Source organism: Dendrobates tinctorius, unplaced genomic scaffold, assembly GCF_039654945.1.
Source record: "Dendrobates tinctorius isolate UK_male_01 unplaced genomic scaffold, ASM3965494v1 ptg000199l, whole genome shotgun sequence".
In the NCBI taxonomy this organism is placed as follows: domain Eukaryota; kingdom Metazoa; phylum Chordata; class Amphibia; order Anura; family Dendrobatidae; genus Dendrobates; species Dendrobates tinctorius.
The window spans coordinates 5,017,809-5,033,525 of NW_027361866.1; positions in this window are offsets into that span (position 1 = coordinate 5,017,809).

The window sequence follows — 15,717 nt, forward strand, 5'->3', positions numbered from 1 at the left end:
AGCGATCCCGACAACGATATGACCTTGTCAGGATCACTGGTGTGTCGCTACATGATCGCTGGTGAGCTGCCAAACCGGCAGGGGGGCCGGTCGCTGGTAAGTGTCACACACAGCAATCTCGCTGATGAGATCGCTGTTGGGTCACAAAACTTGTGACTCAGCAGCGATCTTGCTAGCGAGATCGCTATGTGTGACAGGGGCTTAAGTCTCTACAAGTGGTCCTTTGCTTTTTGGACAACTCTTCTGATAATTATTTTCACTCCTCTGAAAACTTGCGGAAGCAACTGGTTGTGGCTGATTTATGGTAAAATTGTATTCTTTCCATCTCTGGTTTATGGCCCCAACAGTGCTCACTGGAACCTTCAGCAATTTAGAAATTCTTCTGTCAATGCCATCAGTATGTTTTGCAACAATAAGGTTGCGAAAGTATTGAGGTAGCCCACTGGTTTTACCCTTCATGAGATATTTCCTGTGTAACATCATGGTAATAAGACACCTTTTTATAGACCATCAGTTGAACCAGCTGATATTATTTTTCACTAAGTGGCAGGATTGCTGTCTAATTACTGATAGATTTCAGCTGGTGTTATGACTTTCCATGGCTTTTTACACCTCTCTTTCGTCATGTGTTCAATACTTTTTCCCTCTGACATTTTTCATTATTGCACATAACTTAATGTATGGACACCTATGGTTTGATTTCTTTGCCTGTGTGGATTGGATGGGCTGTTACTGACATCTGGTTAGAAATTCATGTCACGGACATCTTTTAGAAATATATTTACTTATAAAATTGGTGAGGTGTTCACTACTTATTTCACAAACTGTATGTCTGTGAGCCAAACATAAAAACCCGATATAAATCTGGTATCGCTGTAATTGGACCAACCCAAAGAATAAAGTTGCCTAACCACATATACTGCACGAGGAACAGCACAAAAAAAGAATTAAACCCAATTCTTCACCTGCTGTTGATTTTTTCATTCTGCCTCCCAAAAATCACATTTACCCTACGCTCTACACTGAGCGCTTACACTGGGGTTTCCGTGTAAATCTCTGAAATACATAATTGAGACAGAACCCTTATAGAAGTTTCCCTATTATAAGGCAGATGGAGGCACTGTGGAACACTGCCTGGCCTATGATCTGGCAGTGTCCGTCTTTTTAAGTGTGCATAAAAACGCAGTCAGCCACGGCCTTGTGCACTACTGATAAGAAGGACACCGCTGAACAGAGGCCAGACAGAGTCCAGAGTAACTCTGCTGTCTCATTATAGTGAATGGATCCCTCAGGGATTTAATCTGAATCATGTTATTTGGAGATTTAGATAGAAACCCCAAAGTATTTGCTCAGTTTAAAGATCTGGATAAATGTGATCAAAAACGTTATATAAAATGTTCCCAATAAAAGCTTCAACTCAATCCACAAAAAAAGCAGGTCCCCACTAAGGTTTGCTACATGTTAACAGAAGTATAAGTGACTTCCACATTACTGGTAGCACAAAGGCTCTGGAAAAGCACTATAGCTCCTCGCCCTGAAAAACAATCAAGCAAATTCAGCATTCCCAAATCCAAGTGTCTCTCTCCCTTCTGAGCCCCAGTGTACATTAACCATATTCATCGTCCACATTTTGGCATTTCTGTAGTGATGAGAGGCTGCCTAATTTTCGGGTGCATGTCTCCATAAGCATGAGCTGGGCAAAATGTATGGGCCCTACAATGTACTGGGCACTACAATGTACTAGTCATTGGTCACTACAATGGAAGATTTGCAATTTTCACTCAGCAACATTCACTGCTTCTTTTTCCTGGAAAACACCCATGGAGAAATTGCACAACAAATTTTATGGTGCTTTTTCTCCTGTTACCATTGTGAAAATGCAAAATTTGGGGCTAATGTAACATTTTTGTGGGAAAAAGTAAACTTTCATTTTTTTCATTCCACATTGCTTGAGTTACTGTGAAGCACCTGAAGGGTTAATAAACTTCTTGAATGTGGTTTTGAGCAACATGAGGGGTGTAGCTTTTATAATTGTGTCACTTTGGGCTATTTTCTGTCATATAGGCCCCTCAAAGTCACTTCAAATGTGATGTAGTCCCTAAAAAAATTGGTTTTGTAAACGTTGTTGGAAAAATGAGAAATTTTTCACCCTTCTAACTTCCTAACAAAAATATTTCAAATAGTGCACTCATGTAAAGTAGACATGTAGCAAATGTAATTTATTAACTATTATTTTGTGCGACATAATTCTCTGGTTTAAGGGTCTAAAATTAAAAGTTTGAAAACTGCAAAATTTTCCATATTTTCCACAAATTTCCAATATTTTCACAAACATAAGTCATATAGAAGAAATGTTACCACTATCATGAAGTACAATGTGTCTGAGAACTACTTGGATATATTTAGGCGTTCCAGAGTTATTACCACATAAAGTGACACTGGTCAGAACAGTAAAAATTAGCCTGGTCATGTAGGCGGAAACAGGCTCTGGCGCGAAAGGGCTAAATGACCAACGATCAGTTTGTATGTAGCCAATCAATGGTGTGTTAAATATGTCTTCATTATTGTGTTTTATCTATGTTATTACATAGGATTGGAGGTAACATCTACTATATTATCTGTACTCAGAGAGTTACTATGGAGTGTTATCTGTGGTGTTACATAGGACTTCTGGTAACATCTACTACATTACCTGTACTCAAAGATTTACCACTGTGTTTTCTGTAACTATAATGTGTGACTATATTAAATTGCTCTTTAATAAAGCACTTTATCTAGGTGACATTAATATAATTGTTTTCCGCATGCTATCATTGTAACTAAATCTTGTTCATTACCAGCTGGCCGAAAGGAGGAATTCTCATAAAACGCTACTTTACATGATTTGTATACCTCAGATTCACAACAGCCTGTGATCCTGTTTAAATAGGAGGTGCCATAAAGATGCAAATTGTAATTATTATGCAACTCTTGCAAGACTGAGAAAATAAAGGTAAACTTTGCAATTGGTCTTGAAATCTGTAACACGTCTAATTAAGTGAGTCTTATTTATCTGTCATTGTTTCCTATGAAAAGAAAGCGTGGTTGATTGATTTGAAGATCTGCTTTATCTCATTAAAATCTTTGTGATGTTTAATTCCATCTCTGTTAACAGCCTAAATGCCAGTAAGTAATTGCACATTTTGGAAAGAGTGTTCTTATTGTGTCCTATTAATGTGCAATATTTTACCTTTAGCATTATATACTACTAGATTATGGCCCGATGCTATCGCATCGGGAGGATGCGATAGCATCACACCTCTTGCCATGTTAACCTTCAACACACACACACTCCTCTCTCACCTTTCACGATCTCCACTCACTCTTTCACTCCACATACGACCCCTTCTCTCACTCCGTCTCTCATACTCACGCCGTCATCGCCGCTGCTCCACGATCCCCGTCATCTTCTTCCGCCGGTGCCATCCAGGATCAAGACGTTGTCCACACTGGCGACATGTTCTTGCGGCGACGCCATCTTGAGTATCGTGAAATCCTGCGATAATCAAGATGGCGTCGCCGAAGAACATGTCGCCGGCGTGGACGACGTTGGGATCCAAAATGGCGTCGGCGAAATCTCGCGAGTTTTTGCCGACGCCATTTTGGATCCCGACGTCGTCCTCGCCAGCGACATGTTCTTGCGGCGACGCCATCTTGAGTATCGCGGGATTTCGCCGATCCAAAATAGCGTCGCCGCAGGAACATGTCGCCGGCGTGGATGCGGTCGGGATCCAAAATGGCGTCGACGAAATCTCGCGAGATTTCGCCGACGCCATTTTGGATCCCGACGTCCTCCACGCCGGCGACATGTAATTGCGGCGACACCATCTTGACTATCGCGGGATTTCGCCGATCCAAAATGGCGTCGCCGCAAGAACATGTCGCCGGCGTGGAGGACGTCTGGATCCAGGATGGCGCCGGCGGAAGAAGATGTCGGGGATCGTGGAGCAGCGGCGATGACGGCATGAGTATGAGAGACGGAGTGAGAGAAAGGGTCGTATGTGGAGTGAAAGAGTGAGTGGACGTGAGTGGAGATGGTGAAAGGTGAGAGGAGTGTGTGTGTTGAGGAGGAGTGGTGTGTTGAGGGTTAACAGGGAAAGAGGTGTGCGGTGACGTCACCGGTTACAACTGGACGGAAGTTGTTACAACCGGAAGCTGCTTAGGGCATTTATTAGTATAGATTATATACCCTGGCGAGACTAGTATAAATATTGCAAAAAAATAGAAGGACCCACTAAACCCTCACTCATTTTTTTAGTGACCATGATTTTATGTAGGCCATATTATACTGGTGGACCATAGGGTCATATTATATGGCATAATTAAAGAAAAAAAATAGTGCAAGTTCATTCATATTGTAAGTATTCCACATTACAATGATCCAGTTCAACTGTAAGTCCCAATATTAAAGATAAACAATGAATTGACTCAATAGGTTGCAATTTAAAAATGGGCTACAAATATCTACGTTTTTGTTCGAAGGTGGTCAAAAATAAAATTATTCACTCACTGAAATGACTTCTTGGGATTGATTATATGATTTCATTGCATCAAATGATCAATTTTCCTGCATTGCAGCTATGGTGCTCACTGAAATTATCTGTCCGTATAACGAATATATATTTAAAAAAATTAAAATTATATACATATATGTATACATCTTTTTATTGATTTTTTTTGTTAAAGGGAAAAATAAAACAAAATAGTAGCATAGGATATTCAACATGCAAAGCTTACAAGAATGCTAAATATTAGGCTGGAAACTTCACTTCAGCAAAGAAAGCATCTAATCAAAACCATTATGTAAAAACATCCCCAATACATAGACATCCGTAAACCTTGAAAAAGACATTCCTCATAGCGGCTGTAAGAGGATTCATCAAAATCTTTAGCTGGCATAGATTTTAGTTTGAAGCAAAAAGACAGCCCAAACATGCCTTTTAATAAATTCAGCACCTGCATCGCACGCAACGAGTTACATTTTGGTGCGTTTGCCGCACCATCAAAACGACGCATGTGGAGGCATCCGCATACATCGGCACGGCCTGCATACCCAATGTTAAAGATAGGGTACGCACGCCGATGGAGGCAGAGCTGACCGGAGAAGGTGTGGCTGTGGGCGGAGCTTCAAGGAGGAAGTCCACATCCCTCCACAGCTCGGCCATACGCTAGTGTGAAACTAGTCTATGGTGGGCAGTGTGATACACCATTCTTGTTGAATTTCCTTCCATAGTGCTCAGCATACATGAGCTTTCAAAAGTAAGATTTTAATCAATATCTCACTGACAATAATAATAATTTCCAAAATTTTGACAAGTGTGACTTTCATAGAACATTTTTTAATCCATAACATAAAAGTAAGTATAATAATACAAATTTCATTTACAACTTTTCAGTTTTGCTTAAAATAGTTAGTGCAAAAAAGATTACACCCCACATAAAAACTACTACAATTAGCATTTTGTATGACCTCCATTATTTTTAAAGAGAGCAGCAAGTCATCTAGGGATGAAATCAACAAGTTGGCGATATATTGCAACATCTATTATTTTCCATTCTTCAAGCACAACCTCTTTTAGAGCCTAGATGCTGAATGGAGAGTGGTGCTCAACTTGCCTCTACAAAATTTCCCTTAGGTGTTCAGTAGCATTCAGATCAGGAGACATACTTGGCCACTGAACCCAAATGTAAGAGCTCAGTGAAAGACGCAGGGTAAATGTGAGCCTGGCATCAAAATACCTGGCCTCAAAAAATGTTATGTACCGAAAAAGTTGGTTTACATAGAATCAGTTCTCTTAAATGGCAATTGTAATATTAGGAAAATAATTAGCAAATACTGGTACATTTTGAAAAAGGACGGTTTCTTTAAAAAATAAATTCTATCTCATCTAGGTATAACAGCCTGTCGGGGGATTATAATAAAAACATAATTGCCATTAGTAATCTGAAGGATAACACTAGCAAATTTTTGTCAGATTCCTTTTAAGAAAAAACACGGCTTTACAGATGTGACATGATAAAATCCTACTGTTGTAGATAAATTAATCACATTGCCAAAAATATCAAATCCTAGAGTTCAGGTGAAATGCTTAAGATCCACCAAGGTCTGTCTTGTAGTTCGGATTTCGCAACTCATATAAACAATTCCAATTGTGGCCTGCAGTATGTTGACCATAGCAGCAATACTTGATGCCTCCGTTTGAATCTTCATCGACACAAACAAAAATTTACAAAAAGGTTTATCACTTCATCTTTACATAAAACATGGTGGTATTTTTGATGTGGTGATGTCACCTGAGTAGAGCTATTCCTGTGGAAAACCCAGTTAGACAATTCACTCTAAATAAAAGAGAATCCTACTAGATCCATAGAAGACAGAATTTACATCTACATGGTTTATACATACCTCTCAACTTTTGAAGAAGGGAAAGAGGGACAAAGGCTGTGGCACGCGCAGCGCATCATGGCAAATTGTTAGGCCATGCCCTGACCACACCCATCTCACAACTAGTCACACCCATGTCCACGCACCAACTGCACCCATTTAGAACTGCTGATCTCACTGACTAGTATTGAGGGCACAGTGGCTGGCATTATGGGCACAGTGGCTGACATTATGGGCACAGAGGCTGGTACTGAGTAAAAGAAAAAGAGAGAGAGAAAAGAAAGAAGGGAGAAAGAAAGAAAGAAAGAAAGAATGAGCAGAGAGAGAAAGAAAAAATGAACAGAGAGAGAAAGAAAGAACAGAGAGAGAGAGAAAGGAAGAACAGAGATAGAGAAAGAAAGAGGGGAAGGAAAGAAAGAACAGAGAGAGAAAGAAAGAGGGGAAAGAAAGAAAGAACAGAGAGAGAAAGAAAGAACAGAGAGGGAAAGGAACAAATAACAGAGAGAGAGAAAGGAAGAACAGAGAGAGAAAGAAAGAGGAAAAAAAAGAACAGAGTGAGAAAGAAAGAGGGGACAGAGAGAAAGAAAGAAAGAGGGGACAGAAAAAAGAACAGAGAGAGAAAGAAAGAAATAAAAAAAGAAAGAAGGGAAAGAAAGAAAGAACAGAGAGAGAAAAAAAGAAAGAAAGAGGGGAAAGAAAGAACAGAGAAAGAAAGAGGTAAAGAAAAAACAGAGAGAAAGAATGAAAGAAAGAGGACAAAGAAAGAGAACAGAGAGAGAAAGAGAAAAAGAAAGAGGGGAAAGAACAGAGAGAGAGAAAAAACAGAGAGAGAAAGAAATAACAGAGAAACAAAAGAAAGATTAGAGAGAGAAAGAAAGAACAGAGAGAGAAAGAAAGAAAGAACAAACAGAGAGAGAAAGAACAGAGAAAGAAAGATTCTATAAAGATACTATAGCAGCCTGGCTCTCATTGTAGTGCCCACATGAGCCTCCCAATGCAGGACATATCATGATCCGCTCACAAGGCCGGCATCCCCGATTCCAAGGTGATCCTGCTGTCCGTGCTGTCAGAGGAGGACACAGTGATGGATCTGAAGCATTCCCTGAAGTGCCTCCATGGTTCCATCACAATCTCCTCCCGAAATTACCTAATTTCCAGCTTCCAGCACATCACTTCTGGTGGAACGTCACATGCGAGTTTTAAAGTGCTCCTCGGGGCTCTGCTGTGTACTCCTGTGTCCGTGGGAAAAGTAAGCTCCCGGCCGGGACAGACTCTCAAAAATCGGGACTGTCCCACTGGATCCGGGATGGTTGGGAGGTATGAATGCTCCCCAACATACACCTTGTACATGCATGGATCCACACCCCTCATACACACACGGCTCCGCTTTCTATGCCTCGTACACACACGGCTCTGCTCCGTACACCACGTACACACATGGCTCCGCTACATACATCTCATACACATACGGCTCTGCTCCGTGCACCCTGTACACACACACACAGCTCCGTACACTTCATACACACAGGGCTCCACTCCGTACACCTCGTACACAAACGGCTCTGCTTCGCACACCCCATACACACGCAGCTCCGCTTCGTACACATATGGCTCTGCTCCGTACATCTTGTACACACGGCTCCGCTCTGCACACCCCATACACACGCGTCTCCACTCCATGCACCTTGTACACACACAGCTCTGCTACATCCACCCTGTAAACCCCTCCTGACCCCACACATAAACTTGCCCTCATCCAGCACCATGACGACCAGCACAGCAGATTCCTGCAGACACTGAGGCCCCTGATCATGTGACCCCTGACTCCTCCCCTCCTATGACCTCATCACAGGTCCTGTGCACACAGAGCAGCCCAGCAGCGTCATTGCTGGGATTTATCAGTGAGGGGCTGCGGTGAGTTTCACTGGGAGGGCGAGGAATGGATGGGGTCGATGCATGGGGAGGCATGGCGGCTCTGTGCAGTGTGGGAAAGTAAAATCCCAAGAGGGGACAGCGGGTGGGCGTGTCAAAATTGGGAATGTCCCGCTGGATCCGAGACGGTTGGAAGACTTGTTTATATGTTGTTACTGAGTCTGAGTTACACACATTTCCTGGGTTCAGACTCTGCTCCCTTCACCCTGGTCTGCTGAACTTTGATGTGCTGCACATCAAGCTTTGCAAGTGGCCTGCAGTCCATCCATGTGTTTGTCTGCCTAGGCCTATGTAAGGCCCACCAAGACACATACCTATCTCTTGGCATTAACTCTTAGTTTTACTGTGTCCTGCCTGCCTGCTGCCTCCAGTGCTTCCAGGACCTGCTTCATTTCTACTTTCTGGTTTCCTGTATGCCTCCAACCTACAGTGCTAATAGTCCTTGTTTCCCGCATGCCTTATCTGCCTGCTGCACTGATGCCTGAGGCCTATGTACCCATCCAGATGAGCCACCTCACCAGATAAGCAGAAACAGTCTGTTTGAGATATAATCAATTTTTATATCTTCTCATTTTATATATCAAATATGTCCATATCTCACCACATATTTTTCCAATATATGGGGTGTTGCCAAGTTTTGGGTAAGTTGCATACAAAATTTGGGGGTTAATGTTCTCCAATTAACCATTGTGAAAAGTTGATATCTTGGGACTACAGCAACTATTTAGTGGAAAAAAATGTTAATTTTCATTTTTTTATTCTTCATTTCTAAGCAGCCTCTGAAGGGTTGATAAACTTCCTGATAATGGTTTTGAATACTTTGAGGGGCGCACTCTTAGGTCTTTACATTTATTTGCCAATATATTTGCAACACAGTGCCACCTCAAAAGTACATGAGTTCCTATAAAAAGAAAGAAAAAGATTTTGTAAATTTCCATGAAATAATGAAAATTTGCTGCTAAACTTTTAAGCCTTCTACCATACTAGCGAAATAGGAGGATGTTTGAAAACCGATGTTGACATTTAATTAGACATACAGTAAATGTTGCTTATTAATTTTATTGTGTAACTGTATGGTTTAAGAAAATAAAATTTCAAAGTTTGAAAATTGCTAATTTTTCCAAATTTCCAGCAAATTTCAGATATTTTCGTAACAAACGCAGGACATAATTTTGCTACTAACATAAAGAACAATGTGTCTAAAAAAACAGTCTTAGAATTACTTGGATATGCAGAGACATATTACATAATAAAGTGACACATGTCAGAATTGAAAAATCTGTCCTTGTCATGAATTCCCATGCTGGCTGCAGCGGTATAGGGTTAAACAAAAATATATTTGCTTTATAGTAAAAAACATATATGCTCAGCCTTGAAAACACCATAAGATATCTAGATAGTCTCAAATAGGCATCAAAGGCTAGAAGAGAAGCAAAAAAAATTATACAAACTAAAAATAAGTGAGATGAGCACCTGTCAGCTCAACTCTAAAAACTCTAAAAACCAGTGAGTTGTGACAGGATTGTCTGCACAAATTTATTTTTTGTGACATTTGAGTCTGTCTAAAAATCAGGGATATCTTGCAAGCTATGCCCGTGAAGCAGCTATAAATCTCAGTTAGACACAACATTACAAATGCGTACTTTGTTGTGCACTATACTACAGACCATAAAACCAAACTTTAACCCATTTTCTCTATAACCTTCTCTGCAAATATAATAATCTAGGCTTTCTATGCAAATCTCTTATGCAAAATGAATTGTTGCTCTTGTAATGTGACTAGTAACCACAGGAAAAAAATTATTGACCATTCCAAAATTGTTGACGTAGCTTGCAAAGTCACTTCTAACTTCTTTCCTATGGAGAAACATTGAGTAAAGGCATCATGCCAGCCAACAAATTTTGTATGTAGGCCATGTCAGCCAACAATTTAGTCCAAAATAATTCCAAGGAATTATTTGATTCTAATATCGAAATTTTGCTTCATCAATTACAGCAAACTTTCGACTGTGTTGAACACCGGAATCTTTGGAATACCATGAAAAATATGGGTGTGCTGAACCATCTGATCAGCCTCATTAGGAACCTATATTTCGACCAAGAAACCACAGTCTCCTTTCATCATTTCTCTTCAATTTATTTGTAGAAGCTATTTTCAGGAAGGTTGGACTTGCCGAAAAAGAATACGAAGCCAAAATTGCTGGACGAATCATCCGCAATCTTAAATCCGCAGACGATACAACATTGATAGCAACAACATTGATAGCTGAAATTAACGACTTATTACGGAGTATCAAGAAAGAGAGCTTGAACATAGAACTCAATACAAAGAAGACAAGGATATTGACAACTGCCAGGGACACATTTGTGATGAACGAGAAGTTATAAAGGACCTCGACCTACTCAGATTAATGATCACTCAAGATGCAGCAATGACACCGGAAGTCAATTGTAGAATAACTATGGGCAAATCAACAATGAAGTCAAGTGACAAGGTCTTCAAATCAAGAAACATATCACTGGCGACAAGCACACACACATAGTCTGGTCTCTTCTGTAGCAACATATCGATGTAAAACCTGGACGGTAAAGAAACAAGACAGAAGAAGAATCAACACTTTTGAAATGTGGTGCTGGAGAAGGATATTATTAATACCATGGATGGCAAGAAGAACAAGCAAATCAATTTGGAACAAATCAAGTCAGACATGTCACTTGAAGCAAGGATCACCAAGCTACGACTTGCCTACTTTGGACACATCATACAAACAGAGCAATTAATGGAGAAAAGCATCATGGTTGGAACAATAGAAGGAACAAGGCAAAAAAGGAAGAACAGTCAGCAACCTGATGGATTGATACAATTAAGATAACAGAGGGGAAGACACTGGTGGACCTATTTAGGCTTGTACAAGATTAATCTTCTTACAGAGCGTTCATCATCAAGTCGCCATGATTCGAGATCGATCTGATGGCCGTTAATTAATTTATAAACATACAAATGCGCTCATAACATTCGGTGTTAATTAGTGTTAATAAACTTCAGGCAGTTAGTAAAAGAAAATGTCAAATTAAAGATAAACTGTAGTGAAAATTCTTATTAGTAGCAACTATCAGCAGAAATTACCAAACTGAATCTTTATGCTCGTGTGAACATAAGTGTGCTCACTTGAAATAATTAAGAAGATTTGCACTACCCTGGTGGATCATCCACTGGTGCAGTGAACTTCCTCAGTTAGCACTAGAATTCTAGGATAGAGGAGTGCGGTAGATCCACTGCCTGAGGAAGGAAACAAACTGTTCCCAGTATACGTCCGACTTGGCATTTATAGTTACAAGGTATTTATAGCCCTTTTTTGGACATGTGTCTATCACAATTGTAGGCATTATGGCATGGCTGTTCTACTTGTGGGGTATTGGTACATATAAAGTGGCACTAGTTTCAAAATATATTTAAGTGCATTGTGGCATTGTATACTCCAGTGTTTTCCAATCAATTTGCATTTTACTCAGGTGTGTGCAATATGGCAGGGCTATCTAGCCTGTAGCACATTGGTGCTTATCGAATTGTTCATAATATATAAATGTGTAACATGTAACTGTATGCTCATATATTTATATACATTTTTTCATGTCAGCACTAGTTTGCAATATAATATATGCCCATATTTTTGGGTATTATTACCTGTTACACATTATTGGTTGTTACACCATTCGATTTAATTTTGCTATGTTGTACATATTTTAGTTAAACTACAGTACATTACTTTATTTGGGGACACTTCATTATTATTTATTTATGTCATATTGTTTACCGGTATTCCTCCATTCGGGTATTTGGATTACCACCCTTTCTTTTATATATACATGTGTACATATATACAATTTTTGTATATGTTTTAATAATAAAAATATTTTTGGATATCAGTTCGGTTTTTCGCAGTTTGTTTTGTTCAGTTTTCCGAATCATCCTATATTTGTCCATTTGGTGCGTATATATTGGTTTACCATAAGTAATATATTCAATTAGGATAAGCACTATTGTCTTGGAATTTTTCTCTTTTGTATTCTGAGGAAGGAGTAGGTTCTACTCCAAAACACGTTGCAAATAATTGAAAGTTTTTTTATAATTACTGCCTGGATTATTCTTTGTCAGAGGCAGCGCCCGGGATCGAAAGCACTCTTCTCTCCTTTACTTCTTATATCCTCTCTTCTTTTGGTGTGAGTAGAACAGCTCAAGCAGTAGCCTCAATTTGATCATAGATCATACTTCACGTATTTGTGACGCACACAAGCTGATCTGGTGAAAGATTAACCCTCAGACTTACGCTTACACATTACACAAGGGGACTCTCTTGATTTTTATCTCTCTAGCACTTGAATTCAGGTATACTGGGTGCCTTTTCCGATTAATAAACTTCCAAGTTTTCATGCAAGAGGAGCTTAAGATTCCAGTGTTTAAGAGTACCATAGTGTACACTGGATCAGAGCAGTGTGAATATTTTTGCTCATTTGTAGTGCTAGCTTTATAGCTTAAAAAACTATTGAAGGTGTGTATTTCATAATTAAAACATCCCTTAGCTTTTTAGAGAAACAGATGACCCTTTTCCCAGTGGAGTACGAAGTGAAGTATGCCAGGGTTTTTCTTCACAAAGTTGCCTGGATTCAGATAAATCAGTTTTTTTGAACAGATAGCAGAAAGTTGCAACTTCCTAAGTTAACTCATGTGTGAATTCTGCATGTCATGTTTGGAGAGCCCCTGATGTGCCTAAACAGTGGAAACCCCCCAATTATAACTCCATCCCTAATCCCAACACACCCCTAACCCTAATCCCAACCCTAACCACAAACCTAACCATAACACACCGCTTACCTTAATCCCAACCCTAACCCTAATCCCAACCGTAACCCTAACTTTAGCCATAACCCTAACTTTATCCTCAACCCTAATGGGAAAATGGAAATAAATACATTTGTTTAATTTTATTATTTTTCCCTAACTAAGGGGGTGATAAAGGGGGCTTTGATTTACTATTTATAGAGGGTTTTTATAGCGGGGTAGCAGCTGTCACACACTAAAAGATGCTTTTTATTGCAAAAAATAGTTTTTGCATCACCACATTTTGAGAGCTATAATTTTTCCATATTTTGGCCTATAGAGTCATGTGAGGTCTTGTGTTTCGCAGGACGAGTTGACGTTTTTATTGGTACCATTTTCGGGCACATGATATTTTTTGATCGCTTTTTATTCCGATTTTTGTGAGGCAGAATTAACAAATACCAGCAATTCATGAATTTTTGGGGAGGGTGTTTATACCATTCCACGTGTGGTAAAATTGATAAAGCAGTTTTATTCTTCGGGTCAGTACGATTACAGCGATATCTCATTTATATCATTTTTTATGTTTTGGTGCTTTTATACAATAGAGACTTTTATATAAAAAAAATTATTATTTTTGTATCACTTTATTCTGAGAGCTATAGCGTTTTTATTTTTCCGGTGATGGAGCTATATCGAGGGACAAGATGACGATTTCAGCGGTACCACATATATTTATATTCGTCTTTTTGATCACTTGTTATTCCACTTTTTGTTCGGGGGTATGATAAAGCATTGATTTTTTGCCTTGTTTTTTTTTAATGGTGTTCACTAAAGGGGTTAACTAGTGGGACAGTTTTACAGGTTGGGTCATTACAGACGCAGCAATACTAAATATGTGTACTTTTAATGTTTTGATATTTTTATTTAAATTTTTTTATTGATGGAATATTTATTTTTTATTAGTATTATTTATTATTTTTTTAATATTTTTACAAATTTTTTTAATTTCATTCTTACTTTTACATTTTGTCCCATTATGGGACACTCATTTTGTGCAGGCTGATTGCTTATTTGGAATGCAGATCTGAATGCATATAAGCTGTCAGCGCTGCACTCTGTGCACACTGACATGAGAGACTTCCTGACACATGCACTGTGCATGACAGGAAGTCTCTCAGCTCTGGTAACCCGGATGTCGTCATGACGGCATTGGGTTACCATGGCCGCGGGGTCTCTGATCCAAAGGCAGAGGGGTCCATGACCACTCCTGGTACTTAGTGCCGGGAGTCAGCTGTGAAAATCAGCTGACACCCGGCCGCGCTCCCCCCTCCACTGTTGTGCCAAATGGTCTAGGCACCTATGTAGTTTATCAAATCAGCAGGAATACAAAGCCAGACTTAAAGATGTGATCTTCTTACATGTCTTTGGATGGATTTGCCATTACGGTGACCGCATTTCTATATTGAACAAATTCTTAGAAAGCATAAAAACAATAACTTTACAATAAGAAATGCCAACTGCCTAATATTAAAAAATGTCAGCAATAACTAAGGGAGGTTGACAGATTAATATAACACCCATCAGTGTAATAAAGGTTTTGCAGAGCTGAAGGTAAAGTTTGACAGAAATAGAACAAAGAAATAGCATTGACCTAATTACAAAAGGTATATCGACAAAGTATAATAAAATACCTAGCAACATCTTTTAACCCCTTCCTGACATGAGACGTACTATCCCGTCCACGGTACCCGGGCCCGTATGACCGGGGACGGGATAGTACGTCTACCGCGATCAGCGGCGCCCACGTGGTGAGCGCCGCTGATCGCGGCCGGGTGTCAGCTGATTATCACAGCTGACACCCGGCACAATGTGTCAGGGGCGCTCACGGACCGCCCCCGACACATTAACCCCTTGCACACCGCGATCAAACGCGATCGCGGTGTACCGGGAGTTAAAGGGAAGCATCGGCAGGGAGGGGGCTCCCTCCGTGCTTCCCTGAGCCCCCCACGGCAGCGCAATGTGCAGCGCTGCTGCGGGGGACTCCTATCCTCCAGGCCCCCGAATCCAAGATGGCGACGGGGGCCTTCGGGGGCCTGGGGAAGCTGGCTTCCTCAGTGCCTGCAAAGCGCAGGCATGAGGAAGCCTTGTGCACTGCCTGTGACAGATTGCTGATCTGTCACAGTGATCTGTGATGTGACAGATCAGCGATCTGTCACAGGACAGTGATGTCCCACCTGGGACTATGTAATAAAGTAAAAAAAAATTTAAAAAAAAGTGTAAAAATAAATTAAAAAAAATCGCCAAATAAATTAGTAAAAAAAAAAAAAAAATATTCCCCAATAAATTCATTTTTTTAAAATAATAAAAAAAAAAAACAATAAATGTACACATATTAGGTATCGCCGCGTCCGTAACGACCTGCCCTATAAAACTGTCCCATTAGTTAACCCCTTTAGCGAACCCCTTAAAAAATAAAAATAAAAAACGAAGCAAAAAATAATGATTTATTATCATACCGCCAAACAAAAAGTGCAATAAC